The sequence below is a fragment of the Alligator mississippiensis genome, chromosome 16 (assembly GCF_030867095.1).
Source record: "Alligator mississippiensis isolate rAllMis1 chromosome 16, rAllMis1, whole genome shotgun sequence".
NCBI lineage: Eukaryota > Metazoa > Chordata > Crocodylia > Alligatoridae > Alligator > Alligator mississippiensis.
In genome coordinates, this window is record NC_081839.1 from 12,500,626 (window position 1) to 12,517,013 (window position 16,388).

Below are 16,388 nucleotides of genomic sequence, written 5' to 3' on the forward strand. Positions count from 1 at the left end.
GGTTTCAACCTGGAGGGGTGTGGGCAGTGGGGTCCCACAGGGCTCGGTCCTTGGACCGATACTCTTTAATGTCTTCATCAGCGACTTGGACGAGGGAGTCAAATGTACTCTGTCCAAGTTTGCAGATGACACAAAGCTATGGGGAGATGTGGACACGGAGGGCAGGGAACAGCTGCAGGCAGACCTGGATAAGTTGGACAAGTGGGCAGAAAACAACAGAATGCAATTCAACAAGGAGAAATGCAAAGTGCTGTACCTAGGGAGGAAAAATGTCCAGCACACCTACAGCCTAGGGAATGACCTGCTGGGTGGCACGGAAGTGGGAAAGGATCTTGGAGTCTTAGTGGACTCCAAGATGAACATGAGTCGGCAGTGTGACAAAGCCATCAAAAAAGCCAATGGCACTTTATCGTGCATCAGCAGATGCATGACGAATAGGTCCAAGGAGGTGATACTTCTCCTCTATCGGGCGCTGGTCAGACTGCAGTTGGAGTACTGCGTGCAATTCTGGGCGCCGCAATTCAAGAGGGATGCGGATAACCTGGAGAGGGTCCAGAGAAGGGCCACTCGTATGGTTAAGGACCTGCAGACCAAGCCCTACGAGGAGAGACTGGAGAACCTGGACCTTTTCAGCCTCCGCAAGAGAAGGTTGAGAGGCGACCTTGTGGCTGCCTATAAGTTCATCACGGGGGCACAGAAGGGAGTTGGTGAGTATTTATTCACCAAGGCGCCCCCGGGGGTTACAAGAAATAATGGCCACAAGCTAGCAGAGAGCAGATTTAGATTGGACATTAGGAAGAACTTCTTCACAGTTCGAGTGGCCAAGGTCTGGAACGGGCTCCCAAGGGAGGTGGTGCTCTCCCCTACCCTGGGGGTCTTCAAGAGGAGGTTAGATGAGCATCTAGCTGGGGTCATCTAGACCCAGCACTCTTTCCTGCTTATGCAGGGGGTCGAACTCGATCTATTGAAGTCCCTTCCGACCCTAACATCTATGAATCTATGAAAGACGACCCACCCATTGCACACGGAAGAGGCCACAAGAGGTCATTGGTGTCACGCAAATCCCTTCCTTGCCCGGAGTGCGGCTGCCTGCTCTGTGCCTGCTTGTCACACAGGAGGAAACTGGTCCGGGGGGCAGTGCTGTAGGCGCTAGGGTGCGGGCGATGTGCTGTTCAGCCGGGAGGGGGCGGGGAGACGGGGGTGGGCATCGCAGGGAGCACAGAGAAGGCAGGATGCTGCCAGGTCTGTTCTGGGGGGCTGCTCCAGCGTTTTGGCTGAGGCCATTCAATCTCTTCCAAAAAGATTTCTGGAGGCAGGAGCATGAGTATTTTGATGGGAAAGGGTCCTGCTGGCTCCCCCGAAGACAGCAATAGACTTAAAGCTCCCTCTCCATGTGCCTTGAATGTGGAGCTCCTTATAAGGCACCCACCAGGGTTGTTGTAGTGTTGATGGGAATACAGCAAGGCCTACACATAAAACCTTTGTGATCAAATTAAAACAACAGTGCATCTTGCACAAAAATGCAAGTGGCAGCTGGGACCATGCTAAATAGTGCAACCCCAATTGGTCTTATTCTCTGTGCTAGATTATGTCAAATCAAGGAAATGGTCAACAGAGAACTGCCACGCTCATCACATGTACGCGTGTCTCAGAAGCCAGTAAAGGCAAGAAAGCTGCATAGACAGACAAAAAACTAGAGCTCTTCCTTCCAAAATGATATCTTTCATTACACCAACTGGAGAATCACAAGAAAATTGTCCTTTTCTGCAAGCTTTCGGGATCAAAGTCCCTTTGTCAAGCTCTGGGAAAAGTATAGGTGGTACAAGATGGTAAGGAGTCCCTATAAGTAGGAAATCAACTTCATTTTTGCACAGAGGGAGTTGGAGATGGAAGACTGTCCCTCTGGGTCCGTGAGAGTGTCTTTGTGAGCTGTGCCAAGTAGCTCTTTGCTGTGTTGATCAGGTAGGACTCCTTCCCTGGAGGTGTCAGATGGCAAGCAGGGAAGTAACAAAAACTTCCTTCTTATTCTGCAATGAAGTTTAAAACCCCAAAAAGAAAGCTACATACACATTTCAATTGACATAGCAGCTACAGGGAACAAAAGGCTAAATACGCATCTCAACAGAAACTTGTAAAAGATACAGAAAAAATGTTCTGTATGTGACAAACACTTCTCCCAACAAACATCCTAAGGGGTAAGGTGTTCAAAATGTCTGAACCATTCAGTGCAGGTGTGGAGTTTGAAAAACAAACCATCGCCTGTACACGCTACTGCAAATGTGCCCAGCTGATATACAGATACCCCAAGACAGGTTTGGTGACACCTCTAAGTATCCTGTCCAACTGCTCAGGCCCATCCAAACGCTCAGACCTACAATTATAGGGTCTGCAGAGATGCACAAGTTTTACCCCTAGACAATGCAAGAATAGGAGCCAGGCAATTACTAGTTGTGATATGATGATCAACACCCTTTTCTCCCTGTTTGTCTGGACTCTAAGTGGCCAACTATCAAGGAAAAATGATTTGAAGTTATACAATGAAACAATATAAGAACTAACAGAATTTGCCATCAAAGTGTGCACTCCAGGAGAAGCAGAGAGAGATCACTGCTACATCGCAACCAGCTTAACCAGCAACGGATCCTGCATGGGGAAAGCTGCAAAACTGGACCAACTTCCTTCGCCGGCATTGGTGAGAGAACCCTATTGCTGCTAAATATGTACTAGGACTTTGTGCAGTAGCTCCTTTTATTTTGGGAAGGAGTCTTTTTCTGTCATTTGGTTTGATAAGTTTGCTTGTGGTATTGTTATTAAAGCCTTTCTGCTATTGAACAACCGGGTGTTGTGTCAATTCTTGGGGCACTAGGTCTAAAAACCTGCTTTCTAAATGCAACAGTAGTAATTCTCTCTGTACCCGTGGTGCGCAGGTACCCATCTGGTTCCCAGAGATCAAGCCATCTGGGACACGTATGGTGCCTGCGATCCCACAGGGCGCGTCTCTCTATGTGCAAGGGGATCGATGGCTTCTGAAATGGAGCCTGCTGCCGCGTTCGAATGAGAGCAGCCCAGCAGCCTTGGCATCGCATGTATGTAGTGTCCTCACATTTCAAAATGGTTGTGGGACCCCTTTCACTAAAATTTCTTCAACAAGGTTTACTTAAAGAGCCCCTGTTGCCATTTCAAAGGCCAGGATGCTGACTATATGAGACATTGCTGGTGTTTTATTTAGGGTGGCTCTTGAGAGCCGCTCTAATTCAAATCCTTCCTCCCCCACCACTCCATTATCCCAGGGCACATATAAAGATGCCCAGGTGTCATCACATATGCAGTCAGGTCTGAGAGAATTGGTAGACTCCAGGGCCATGAAGTCTGAAATGGAAAACCAAAGCCAGTTCATCCCAAAGATCAGAGCAAATAAGACCCCTGTTGGCCCCATTTGAATGAGCTGTCTCAAGTCCTCTTCCTTCAAAGATGGCATTTCCTAAATTCCTTCTTGCACCAGCATGTCTCCCTTGCTCTCACCACTGCGAAGGGCTGGGGCACATCCCCTTTCTGGGATCATGGTGGGGTCCATGCTGGAGCTTTGCCCCTGGGATTTTTTCCTACCAGGAAAAGGTGTGAGTTTGGCCACTTGTTTAATATGTTGTATTTATTAATTTATTAGATGTAAATGGCGCCTCTCTCAAAAAAGACTTCAGGCAACTTACATAAAGAGGAAAAATCCTCCCGTGCTCCACAGGACGGTGCAGGGCTGGGATCTTGCCTCCATTCAGATCCCCACAGATGCACGTACCCTTCTCTGCAGAGTGGGAGAGCTTTCTATAAGCAAATCCCTGGAGCCCATTAATGAGAACATAACATCAGAGCAACAGATCTGTGGGGAGGCATGAAGTTTCATGTCAGATCGGACATGCTTCTGTTCTGACTCCCTCTCTGAACCACTTCTCTGCCCACAGTTGGTTTAAAGGGAGGTAAAATGGGTGGGCGTGGGTTGCTGCATGGCACTGGAATGGCAAATTGTTTCTAAGCCAAGAAAAAAACAGTCAAAACACGCAGTGGTGCCCTGAGCTGTACACCTGTGCAACACACCTCTGTGAGAGCTTGTCCTGATGGAAGATGGGCTTTGGTTGGCCAAGGTTTTGGGAGGCTATGCTTGAATTCAGTGCAAAGGTGCAGGAAAGAAGCAGGTAGATCTTACTCTATGGGTAGTCTTTGGGGAGAGGATAGCCTCTGGATAATGCATGCATCTGGCTAACCAGCTCTTGCACTCTGTGTCCTACACTGTCATAATACCAGAGTTTGTTCCTATTTTCACAGTAACATGGAGGCATTGGTGGTAGTTTTAGGAGTAAGAGCAGGGAAGGACTGGCAGCAGCAGCCAGTGAGCAGGGGCAGATTTGCACTAAGGGGCTGATCTCAGCGGTGGGGATTTAACAGATGAGAAGAGGGTCCCAGCCACAAACCCACTTGGCTGGGGAAGCCGAGCTAGTCTGGATTCCTGCCATGGCCTGGGCCCCGCTCCTCCTCGTGGTGCTCATGTACTGCTTGGGTAATCCATAAAACACTTCTGCACATGTCTGCATTGCTTTGCTTAATTAATTTTCATTGTTTCATGCCTTTATCCTATTGTAATGTGCTGCATAATAGAAGTGTAATTATGATAATAGATTAATGGCTATCTTCCTTCCAGGTTCCTTCTCGCAGCCCACCCTGACACAGGCGCCCTCAGAGTCTGTGACCCTGGGAAACACCTTTAAACTCCCCTGCACGCTGAGCAGTCAGTACAGGAGTTACAGTGTTGGTTGTACCAACAGAGACCTGACCAGGCCCCACGATTTCTATGCTATGGTTCAGACAGCAAAGGGGATGGAGCCTCAGATCGATTCACTGGCTCCAGCTCCGGTGCTATTTGCTATCTAACCATCACCAACGCCCAAGCAGACGATGAGGCCACTTACTGGTGTGGTGTAGATGATAGCATTAGTGGCAATTTTGGGTTTCACAGTGCCACTGTGAGAAACCCCTCCCCTGCCCTCCCTGCGGCTGTGCTCACATCAGAGCTGGGCTCCAGGCAGAGCTTCGAGTGTCCACAAAGGAGCTGTATCTGGATCCTGGCATGCAGCTTCTCACCCCGCCCAGGGCCCATCATGTCCACGTCTGCTGTTGCACTCCCTACGTGTGGGCAGAGCTGCTTATTAGTTTTGAGTCTCCCAAGATGTCTATCAGGGCCTTACGGAGACGTGTCCTCTGCCAACTTGCCTGCAGAAATCTGGAGGCTCAGGAATACTTGTATCAACAAGCCACAGATGGGTTTGTGTTACAGAGAGACACAGCTCAGATTCAAGAGTCATCTCTGCTTGGACCAAACCTTGCCAAAACCTTCTCCACTCTTCTTCCCTGAGACATGAGTTCCCTTGATGCAAAAGTTAAGATCTGCTTGTGTGCCAAGAGCTGGAACTCAGGGACCCATCTGTGAGCACAAAAAAATCCCAGCACGAGACTACTGGGTATAAAGAAGGTCATTGCTCATCCATCTTGCTTCCACACTAGGTGAGGTACCGCTGAAGGGACTGGTGGTTTGGGCAGAGATGTCCCGTGCTGCTGAAGTCAATGCTGACTGTCACTAAAGAAGACTTACCTGCAGGCCTGGCACTGGCTTTTATCTATGGTGCTCTCTATCCATCACATAGGGGTGAAGGTAGATGTAATATTTGAAGCATTTCACTGTGTAGCTGCACTCTAAAATACTCTCAAAAATGGGGTGTTTCTGCTGGGAACAGAGGCAGAGCCCCTGCTGTGCTTTAAAATGTCTCAGGTGCCCTGCAGCGGCTTGCTGTCTGCACTGGGATGCAGCCATGGGATGGAGCGACCTCTGGCTCTGTCCAATGCAGGGAATGGGGGAGAAGCAGAGTGGCCTGTCGTTGTGGCTCTGCCACCGCTGGTGTCCTGGGGACAGTGGCTCTGTGCGGCCTCCTCAGTGGCTGAGGGGGATCATAGAGCTGATGTCTGTGAGCAGTCTCCTATCCGCTTTGCCTCCATTGTCTTGGGAAACCCCCATTGCCAGATCTAGGAGACCAGGGGACAGGAGGCATCCACTTCTGGAAGGATGGCAGCCGTGTGCGACTGGAGCCCCCCGTGTGCCAGAAGTGGAACGAGTCCAGACAAGACTTCCTGGGCTGATCAGGGAAATGTGGAGCTTGCTGAACGGAAGAGAGTGAAGGTACTGGCTTGTTCATCCTAGTGAGAGGCAGGCTGAGAAGGGAGCTGACTGCTCTCTGTAAAGCCATCTGAGAGGGAGGCGAGCCATGCAAGTGAAAGGCCAATGCCACTGGGCTCAGTGCTGTGGTGGTGGGACGTGGCGGTGGCACAGCTGGAGCCATGTTTGTGAGACCTAAGCTATGTTAGCCCCGGCCTTCCACCACCTATGACGATGGGAAAGGGTCCTGCTGGTTGCCTCACTGACACCAGTAGAGTTAAACCTCCCTCTCCATAGCCATTAAATATGCAGCTGTTTCCAGGTGCCCTGAGGGCACGCTTCAGAGCCTGTCTGTGCACCTGGTTGCGAATCACCACCTTCCACAGAAGATGTACTACAGATCTAGTATGTCTCTAGCTACCTGGCTGGTGTTTGCATGGCCTATGTCACTGATACATGAGCTTCTCCTGCTTTTACAGACTTCTTGAATTGTTTGTGCATATTTAGGAGTCAGAGCGGGAGGGACTGGCTGCAGCAGCCAGTGAGCAGGATCAGGAATACTTTTATCAACAAGCCACAGATGGGTTTGTGATACAGAGAGACACAGCTCAGATTCAAGAGTCATCTCTGCGTGGACCAAACCTTGCCAAAACCTTCTTTGCTCTTCTTCCCAGAGACGTGTTCCCCTGATGTAAAATGTAAGCTCTGCTTGCGTGCCAAGAGCTGGAACTCAGGGACCCATCAGTGAGCACAAAAAGATCCCAGCGCGAGACTACTGGGTATAAGGAGGATCATTGCTCAGCCGTCATGCTTCCACCCCAGGTGATGTAAAATGGAAGGGACTGGTAGTTCAGACAGAGATGTCCTGTGCTGCCAAAGTCAATGCTGGCTGTCGTTCATGAAGAGTTTCTTGCTGTCCTGGCTTTGTCTTATAGACAGTGCTCTCTAGCCATCACGTTGTGGGTGCAGGCAGATGTAGCATTTGAAGCATTTCCCCGTACATGTGTACACTGAAGGCCTTCAAAACCAGGGTGTTTCTGAAGTGAACAGAGGTATGAGCCCTGTTGTGCCTCCCAGCTGGAGAGTTTGAAGTCGCTCAGTCTCCCTGCAGTGACTTGCTTTCTGGACCAGGATGCAATTGTGGGATGCAGTGACCTCCAGCTCTGCCCGATGCAGGGAGTGGGGGGAGAGGCAGAGCAGGCTGTCAGCGTGGCTCTGCCACCCTGGTCTTCTGGGGGCTGTGGCTCCACGCAACCTCCTCAGTAGCTGAGGGAGAGATCAGAGCTGGTGTCTGTGAGCAATCTCCTCTCCGCTTTGCCTCCAGTCTCTTGGAAAACCCCCATTGCCTGCAAGTGATGTGCTAGCTCGATGTACCTGCTGTATGTACATGCTATATATACGTACAAGTGATGTGCTAGCTCGATGTACCTGCTGTATGTACATGCTACATATACATGCAAGTGATGTGATAGCTCCCCTTCACACACAGCATAGGCCTGAGTCCCCAGCATTGGGAATGTACAGCTGAAAAGCATGCGCACAAAAGCAGAGGCAGCAGTGCAGGCAGATGTGAGACATCTGTTTGTGGAAGGAAGTCGGTCGTGTGTGATTGGAGCCCCCACGTGCCAGAAGTGGAACAAGAGCAGCAGAGACTTCCTGGGATGAAGCGGCTTGTTCATCCTAGGGAGAGGCAGGCTGAGAAGGGAGCTGACCGCTCTCTGGAAATACTGCTGAGAGGGAGAAGAACCACACAAGAGACAAGACAATGCCAGCCCCAGGAGAAGTGGGGACATAGGGGTCACACATACAAATAGGCTGAAGCTCAGAAGGAGGATTGTAACCATCAGAGCAGGAGGCTCTGGAGCAGGTTCCCCGTGGGAGGGAACAAGTAGTTTTAAAATACAGATTGACGGATTTGAGCCTGGGATCATATAGTGGGATTGCCTGCACTGGCAAGGATATGGCCAAGAACAACGAGGTCCCTTCCAGTCCCATGTTTCCTTGTCCTCCCCAGTCCATGGTCTGAGAAAGCCACGGGTCAACACACCATTTACACCCAACCGAGGCCAGTAGATATCACTGGCGTCAGACAGATTTCTTCTCTGCCCAGAGTGCAGCTGCTGTCTGTTAAATAAACCCCCCCCGGGCATTGCTGCAGGCATGGGGGTGATGTGCTGCTCAGCTGGGTGGTCATCACGGGGGGAGAGCACAGAGAAGGGAGGATGCTACTCAGTCTGTTTTGGGGGTGTCTGTTCCAGGATTGTGGCTGAAGTCACTCGATCTGCCACAAGAAGATTTCTGGAGGCGGTAAAGTGACTCTTATGATGAGAAAGGGCCCTGCTGGCTGCTCCAGAGACAGCCATGGAGTTAAACATGCCCCTGCACAGGCCTTAAATGTGGAGCTCTTTCCAGGTGCCCTGAGGGAAAGGGGCTGGGGCTGGAAGTCCTCTTTGTGATGCGGACAGGGCAGCCGCCAGGTTTGTTATAATCATTCTTGCTGCAGCCTTGGGGCCTGAAGATCCCTCTGATTCCTGGACATCACGTCATGTGGGACAGGGATGGTACCTGGGATCCTGCCGGGAACATCCTCTCTTATGTGCAACATGGTAAATGGCTTCTAAAAACCACCGCCAGGCCCTTACTGAGGATTTTATTGCCAAGGGAAGACCTTTCAGGTATGGGCTGAGCCTGGAATACACTGGAGCAGACGAAATCATGTCACAGGAGTGGAGGGATCGCCAGGGCCTTGCAGAGGATTTCACTGCACATATCCAGTCTGGTCCCGTCTCCGCTTGAAGACCCCCAGGGTAGGGGAGAGCATCACCTCCCTTGGGAGCCCTTTCCAGATTCTGGCAACCCTCACCATGAAGAAGCTCTTTCTAATGTCCAACCTAAACCTGCTCTCCATCGATTTGTGGCCGTTGTTCCTAGTTACTGGAGGGGGTGCCCTAGTGAATAGAGCATCTCCTAGTCCCTGCTGTGCTTCCCTGATGAAATGATAGGCGGCCACAAGATCACCTCTCAGCCTGCTCTGATGCCGGCCGACGAGATTCAGTCTCCAGCTCTCCTCGTAGGGCCTTGCCTCCAAGTGGGACACTTGTGTTACAGGTTGGCTTAGGGCTGTGTGAGGCTTCGGACCATGCTTCAGATCTGGAGAAGCTTTGGACGCTTCGGCATCCGAAGCAGCATGTCCGGATCGAAGCGCTGGCTTCGTTAGGCTTTCCAAAGCGCTTTGGAAAAGCTTTGGAGATCCGGCCATAGGGTATCATGGGGAATCAATGAAATATCTATAACGCTGTTGTTTTTTGTCTGATTTGGATGTAATGTGCAGGGACAGTACCCTCTGCTAGGACCATAAAGCCTGCTACGTTTCAAGGAGGTAGGTGCAGGGGTTTGGGGGGAACTGCACCCCAAATTCGTGAAAGCAAACTTCTGTCATGTGCACGTGTTGCACCACAGGGCAGTGAAAAGTGCAGGGGTGGTGGCCCCTGGGGAGGCCACAAAGCCTGCCAAGTTTCAAGAAGATCGGTGCAGGGGTTTGGGGGAACTGCACCTCGAGCTGCAGACAAGCCAAACTCATGCCATGGGTGACAGTGTGTGTGTGAAGGCGCAGCAGGGCGATAGCTGCAGGCCTGCGAGCCCCTGCTGCGGCCACAACGTCTGCCAGCTGTGGAGGAGGTAGGGGCAGGGGCTTCTGGGACCCTGCACTCCCAGCTGCGGACAGGCAAAACTCATGCCGTGGGTGCTTGTGGGACTGACTGTCTCAGTCTAGGGGCAGTTGATTGTATTGATTATTCCCTCTCCTTAGTCTGCGGGTTTTTAGGTGTTAATGGTTGCTAATTGACTAATTATCTAGTAGCTACTAGTAGCCAGGTCCTGTGTATTGAGCTGGTCCCTGAGTGAATCATGATTGATTGGTAACTGGTAAGGCAGTAGGTTAGCAGCCAGGACTGCAGTAGTCCCCCCACCCCGTGCCACAAGACAGACACGATTGCACAAGCACCCATGTCACGAGTTGTGCCTGACACACGGGAGGACACTCTCCTATCAAGACTTGCTCCAAACAGTGGAACTGAACAGTTCATCAATTGATTTGTATTTCTCTTATTAAAACAAGGACTGATCACACAAGATAAGGAGAAGATCACAATCCTGAGAAAATGCTCTTTATTTAATGAAACGAAAAGGCTCTGGGGATATCGGTCAGAAAGGACCAGGAGCTGCTGGCAGGATCAGACAGGGAACACATTTGCAAGAAGGAGCTGATCTTCTCTTTGGAGGTCTAGGAGACTCTGAGTTTCCACCAAAGACCACTTTGCCTCGGGAAACGCAGCCTGGGTGTGCTGCCTTGGTCTTAAGCCATTCTTCTTGTGGCTGCGTGGTAGCAGGAAGAGGGTGTCTGCTGTTAGATTTAGTGCCAGTGACTTTTCCAAGCTCTTGGGTCCGTTTCTGATTGCCCTGTCTCAGCAGGATGTATCGCCGCTTGGCTCCCTGCCCTGAGCATGCAGAGGCTTCTTTCTTTCTAGCGTTTTCCTATTTTCCATGGCCCCTGAGTGTAAAGGCAATGTCTCCTCCCCTTCTCCTCCCCCAGCACATACAGTCCATCTAATAGACTCTCATAGCTGCAGTATCCTCCAGGTCATTTTTCGGGGGTGTGCCTCGTTAGGATATTCAGCTTCTGCCCAAGCAGGAGCCTCATTGTCTCCACAGGCCCCCTCATCTATGTCCCAAACACAGTGGTCTGGCCTCTCTTCCACCACCTCCTCCTTTAGGAGTGCCTGCCTTGTCCTCTTCTCCAGCCAGATCCTTCTTCGCCATTTCTTCTCTCCAAGCCTATGCTCTGCCCTCCGCACCTGTGGCGGCCCCTCTCTGCACCAGTCCTTCTGCCTCATTTCCCCCGAGCCATTCGCATGTGGTTTCTCTCGTGACAACTCTACTGTCGAGGAGCTTCTCGCTTTGATGGGAAGTGCTTGGCTTCAGAGAGGGGCTCAGCCCTTGGGCCCTTTTATAAGGGAGCTGCTGGCCAGCCTGGTCCCATGTCATCACTCACTGGGGGCCAACCAGACTTGGCTTGTCCATATATGGCCATCAGAAGGGTCCCCATCCAGTCCAAGCGCCCATATAGGGAACACACAGCTATTATGACTGTGGGCATTGCCCTTACATGGGCATGGGACTCCTGAGTGGTTTTTATGGCCATGTTTGGCCATGTATGTGTGTTTTCTTATATGGCCAAAGATGGCCAAAAGCCATGTGGATGCCTGGGACTAGGACATGGGAGCAGTGGAGACAGTGGATCTGGTGCTCTGGAGAAATATCAGATCCCCTCCTTTCAGTGCAGGAGCACTGCATTCAGCCTCCTGAATCGGAGAAGTGGGGGAGTCAGTGGATCCCCTGAGATGTCCTCTTCTGTTCAGTCATCGCTCCTCTCCGTTCTGATTTCAGCAAATCCAGACGCTTTCTATGGCCATGGTCAGTGCTGACTTCTCACGGGCAAGAAGCCTGCTGCCACTTAAATGATCCCCGTCACAAAAGAACCGAAATGACGTTCCCTGTTGTCACCAAGTGTGGTTCACCTACGCGCTCATCTCTTGCTTGCATCTGAGCTCTCCCTTTACCCCTATCTCACGCCGAGGTCTGTCCTTACCGGAAGCACAGGACGTCCCCCTGCCACAACGTGGCAGCCGCCAACCCCACCTTAGCAAATCCACACTACTACCCTCTGCTTGTCCCTGTCTCCCTAGACATGCCATGTTGTGCTCTTCTCAGGCTCAGCCTGATCCCCAAATCTGACTTGAGAAGTTGGCCAAGTGTCTCTTGGAAGAACAAATGCTAAGAGGGGTTGTGAGGGAAAACCCTCGAGGGAGGTCACTGCAGAGGGCTGCGTGAGGTTGCTTTACTCAGCTGGGATGCTTTGTGACGTACATAAGTGAGCTCCTCTGTTGTACTCAGCTGGCCCGAAGACCCAAGTGTCTATGAAGTCACTGGCCCTGTGTCTTGACTTAGGGGTCTGATGTCAGAGTAGGCTTTGTGAGGAAACTGCCAGGGTGATCTCATAATAGACGAACTTGTGAGGTGTCTCACTAAGGACTGACGGATGGACTGATTTCCTCAGGACTCTCATAACTACATTCAAGTATAAGTCTCAGTAAAACAGCTCACATACCACTGACATATAGGGGCAGAAAGAGGAGGGAGGCAGTGACGGCTCAATGCCAGCTCTCCTCTTGACTTGAGAGAGACCAAAGAGTTGGAGCTTCGTGCTCAGTCCCAAGTCGGTTTGTGCCCAGAGAGGAGGTGGTTTAGGGAAAGAAGAGCTCGTGGGCCCAGGCACGATCCGGGAGGGAAGGGATGTCCCCACAAGCTGAGGGGGACGATGAAATGAATATGGCCAAGTGGGATTTTAGCGTGACTCTCCTGGGAGTGGGTGTTTCCTTTCAAGCCCCAGCTCCTGGAGGCCTGTGATTGTGGCAGAACCGCGCTGCCAATGAGGAGTGGGGGCTGTGCCCCACATGTCTGGAGCACAGCAGGAAACCCCAAAGAGGAGAAAGCCAAAGACAAGGACATTTATGATTACAAGTGTTGGTTGCAGCCAGAGTCCTGATTTTGCAAGGGTGAAAGACGGGTGTGGGATGCACCTGGGCTTTCCCCATTTTCTCACCTGCATTAATTGGGGAGGAGTTGTCCAAATGTGAACAATCCATGGTCACCATACCTGATGGCCATATGTGGACGTTTGGATGGCTATAGGACAGTTTGATGGCCATATATGGATAGAGCCTATGTGATTGGTCGGCTGCAGTCAGCAGCTCCTCTATAAATAGGGCCAGCTGAAGCTCTGGCTAGTGACCCGAGTGGGAAGCTGCTCCCAGACATGGGGTGCTCCCACTGCTGGGGCTTGGTGGCCGTCAGGAGCTTGTCCGCTCATGGCAAGAGGCTGTTGGAGGCAAGACAGAAGTGGAAGCTGTTGCAAATGGTGGCAGGCAGAATGCATCGTGGGAGGCCATCACTGCGGCTGTCCCAGAAGGCTTCTTCCATCTTGACTCTGCAGCAACCGAACAGAGGTGTTGGCAGCATAGGGGAGGAGGACAAGTCCGGGGATCCCATGTCATCTCCTCCTCTTCCTCCTCCAGGAGATCAGTGACTCCACAGCACCGCTGCTTGTCCTCAGGAACAGGGAGATCCAGTGTCTCCACAGCGCTGCTGCTCCTTCCCTGAAACAGGAGGATCCAGTGTGTCTCCAGCACTGCTGTGGCTTTCTCTGAAATGAGGTGATCCTGTGTTTGTGGTGAGACACCGGGACATTCGCTGCCTCTGCTGCATCTCTGAAATGGGGCAATGCAGTATTCCCACAGCACCGCTGCTTGTGGCAAGAAACCAGGACATTCGCTGTCTTGTGCTCGTCCTCCAGGAATGGCCCATGTAGCCACTTGAACTTCTCCTGCTCTGGCAGGTCTGCCCTCCGCCTCCATGCCCTGGGCCATCCTCCATAATGCTGTAGTTCTGTAATTAAGAGAATTAAGTTTAATTAATAAATAATAAATATTTATTTAAGTGCATATCCAGGTGTGTCTTTGACTCGTTGTGTTGGTCTCCACTTGGGCTCATGGGTGGTGCTTGGACATGCTGTGATTTCATGCTTCCCCGTCACTTTGAGTTTGGAGCTGATGGAATACAGTATTCTCTGTCCGTAAAAAGGAGTGAGGCACATCAGTCCCCTTTAGGACCCACATGCTCTGCCCTGGGCTCAGGCCCTGTTTCCCTAGAAGAACCCTCATTCTTTTATTCCAGGGCCAGAGCCAGATCCTTCAGCAGAAATTATCCCATTGCCCATTGGATTAAAGGATTGCAGGCATTGTGAGGCTAAGGTCCAAGAAGCTGCTGCCTGCAGAGTGCTGTGTGAGGTTGCTTGTTAGGAAGCTTTAGTGTGCTGTAACAACCCCACGGGGACAGAGCTTTCCCATGATCACACCCAAGCTCTTCTCCCTTGTGCTGCAGATGTGATGACACTGCTGTCTGTGAGGTTTCTGGTGCAGCCCCTGGAGTTAGCTGGTGCAACGTCCAAGTCCAGGCTTTCTGACCCGCCTGCCTGGGCTGATCTCATCCTAGCAGATGAGTCTGAGAGGCAATTGAGTGCAGAAAGGAAACTTTCTGGTTCTCAGCTAACAGGCAAGGTGATGCTGTTGCTCTTCACAGCAACAGCTGAGAGGGAACATAAAATACTGCCCTTGTTGTGTCCTGAAGCTTTGCACATCACTGTGTGCATGGACCAGGAAAAGGAGTCTGTAAGCAGTCAGGTCCAGCACTTGCTCCACCTATGAGGGGCCTAGGCGGATATCAAGGCAGGAGGATCTGCTCATGCTTTCCTGGTACTCCAACCTACTCCTCCAGGGGTTTTCAACCTTTTTTCGTTTAAGTTCCCCCAGTGGCTGGACATGGAAACTGAGGCAGCGTCAGAAGGTGGAGAGGGATCAGTGGGGTGCAGGGGATGCCAATATTATTTGTGGGATGGACAGAGACCTCCACACTCCCCACTGCACCGGGGGAAGAGATGTAACCGTCGCCCGTCTGCAAGGCTGAGAAGTAGGACTGTGCGAAGCTTCAGTCTTTGATTCGATTTGGTGGAGATCCAGACTGCTGCAGGAAGGTCTATTCACAGTATATTTCTAGGCCCCAGCTTTAGTGCATGTCCCCAGAAACGCTCCCCTAGTATCTCCCGAGCACCGCTCCTTCAAAGGACTCTAACCTGAAAGGAGCACATGTCTGTCTAGTGACACAGCTTAACCACTGGAGAGTGAAATGATGTTGTCAAGATGGGAATTTATGGCCAGTCTCCTGACATTTGGTGTTCCCTTTCAAGCCCCTGCCCTGGCATTTTGGGATGTGGCATGAGATGTGCTGAAGCGAGTGGGAGGGAGGGATGTGTTTGAGAGTGCAGACACAGTGCAGGGGCAAGGCAGGGATGCCCCAGATCAATCTGTTTTAGCTGAACCAGTACAACTGGATATGTAGACAACCCTTGCTTACAGAGAACACAATCGCTTTGAGATTTCCTGAGGCCCGTTCTTCAGACTGCTCATAACCTTCAGGAAAGGGATGCTGAGCCCAATTCTTATCTCACTAAGGGCTGGATTAAAAGCCTAGTGCAGTCAAGGGAGACCTTTAAATCAGATCCGTGCTCGGGTGCACATTAAGAGGGCTAGCATGCAGTGGAGCATGCATGTGCAAGTGCTGGCCAGCTCCACAGCTGCAATGGAGAATGAAAACCTGAACTGTTCTAGGCTCAGCCTAGTCCTTTTCCTTTGTCACCTTTTTTGTCCTTTGATAAACTGAGTCTTTTGTCCATTGATAGACTGATTGTAATGATATCTATCCAGACTGAATATTTCTCGATCTCATTTCAGTCAGCACAACAGGGCCCTGCTCTCAGATGGGTCTCCAGGTTCTTAAACCAACCTTTGAGTGTAATATTAAACATTTTAAACACGAGAGGCAGCCACTCCCTGTGCTGTTCAACCTGCATTCTTTAAGGTACATAATTCCTGATTGACACAAGGCCTGTGTGAAGCTGCTAGTGTTTGCTTCGGATTCGGACTGGGCCAATTCGGGGGGCGGTGATTCGATAGAGTGATTCGAATCACCGTCCCGAATCGATTCGGCTGCTGCCAAAAGAGCCAAATGTCCAAGTCGCATACGCCCCATCCCCCGCCTGCACTCCCAGCCCTGGCAATAGATGCTCACCCGCCCCAGCTCCCAGCTCTTTGAAAAAAAAGCCTGTACTCAGTGGGTGCTGCCCAGTGCGGGGTGGGGGGTCGATCCGCGCTGCCCCCAACTGCCCCCGACTCGGGCAAGGAGCTAAGTACCTGCAGATGGAAGCTCAACTCCTTTCACAGCCTCAGTTGTCCTTCCCACCCCTGGGGAAGCAGCGGTGAACAGGCTGCGCGGACCTTACTCTGGCTACTTAACCATCACCAATGTCCAGGTGGAGGATGAGGCTGATTGGTACTGTGCTGCCCAAGGCAGTGATGTACAGCAGCACAGCGCGAAGCTGAGATGCAGGACTTGACCAAAAACTTGCTCTGCCCTTCCTCCGCCTGTGCTCTGCTTGAGTTCAGTCTGTGCCCGTGCCCCGTGCCCACCAGGGTGATGTCTTGTGTCTCCATTGCTTGCTCTTGCAGTCCCCCAGTCTGGT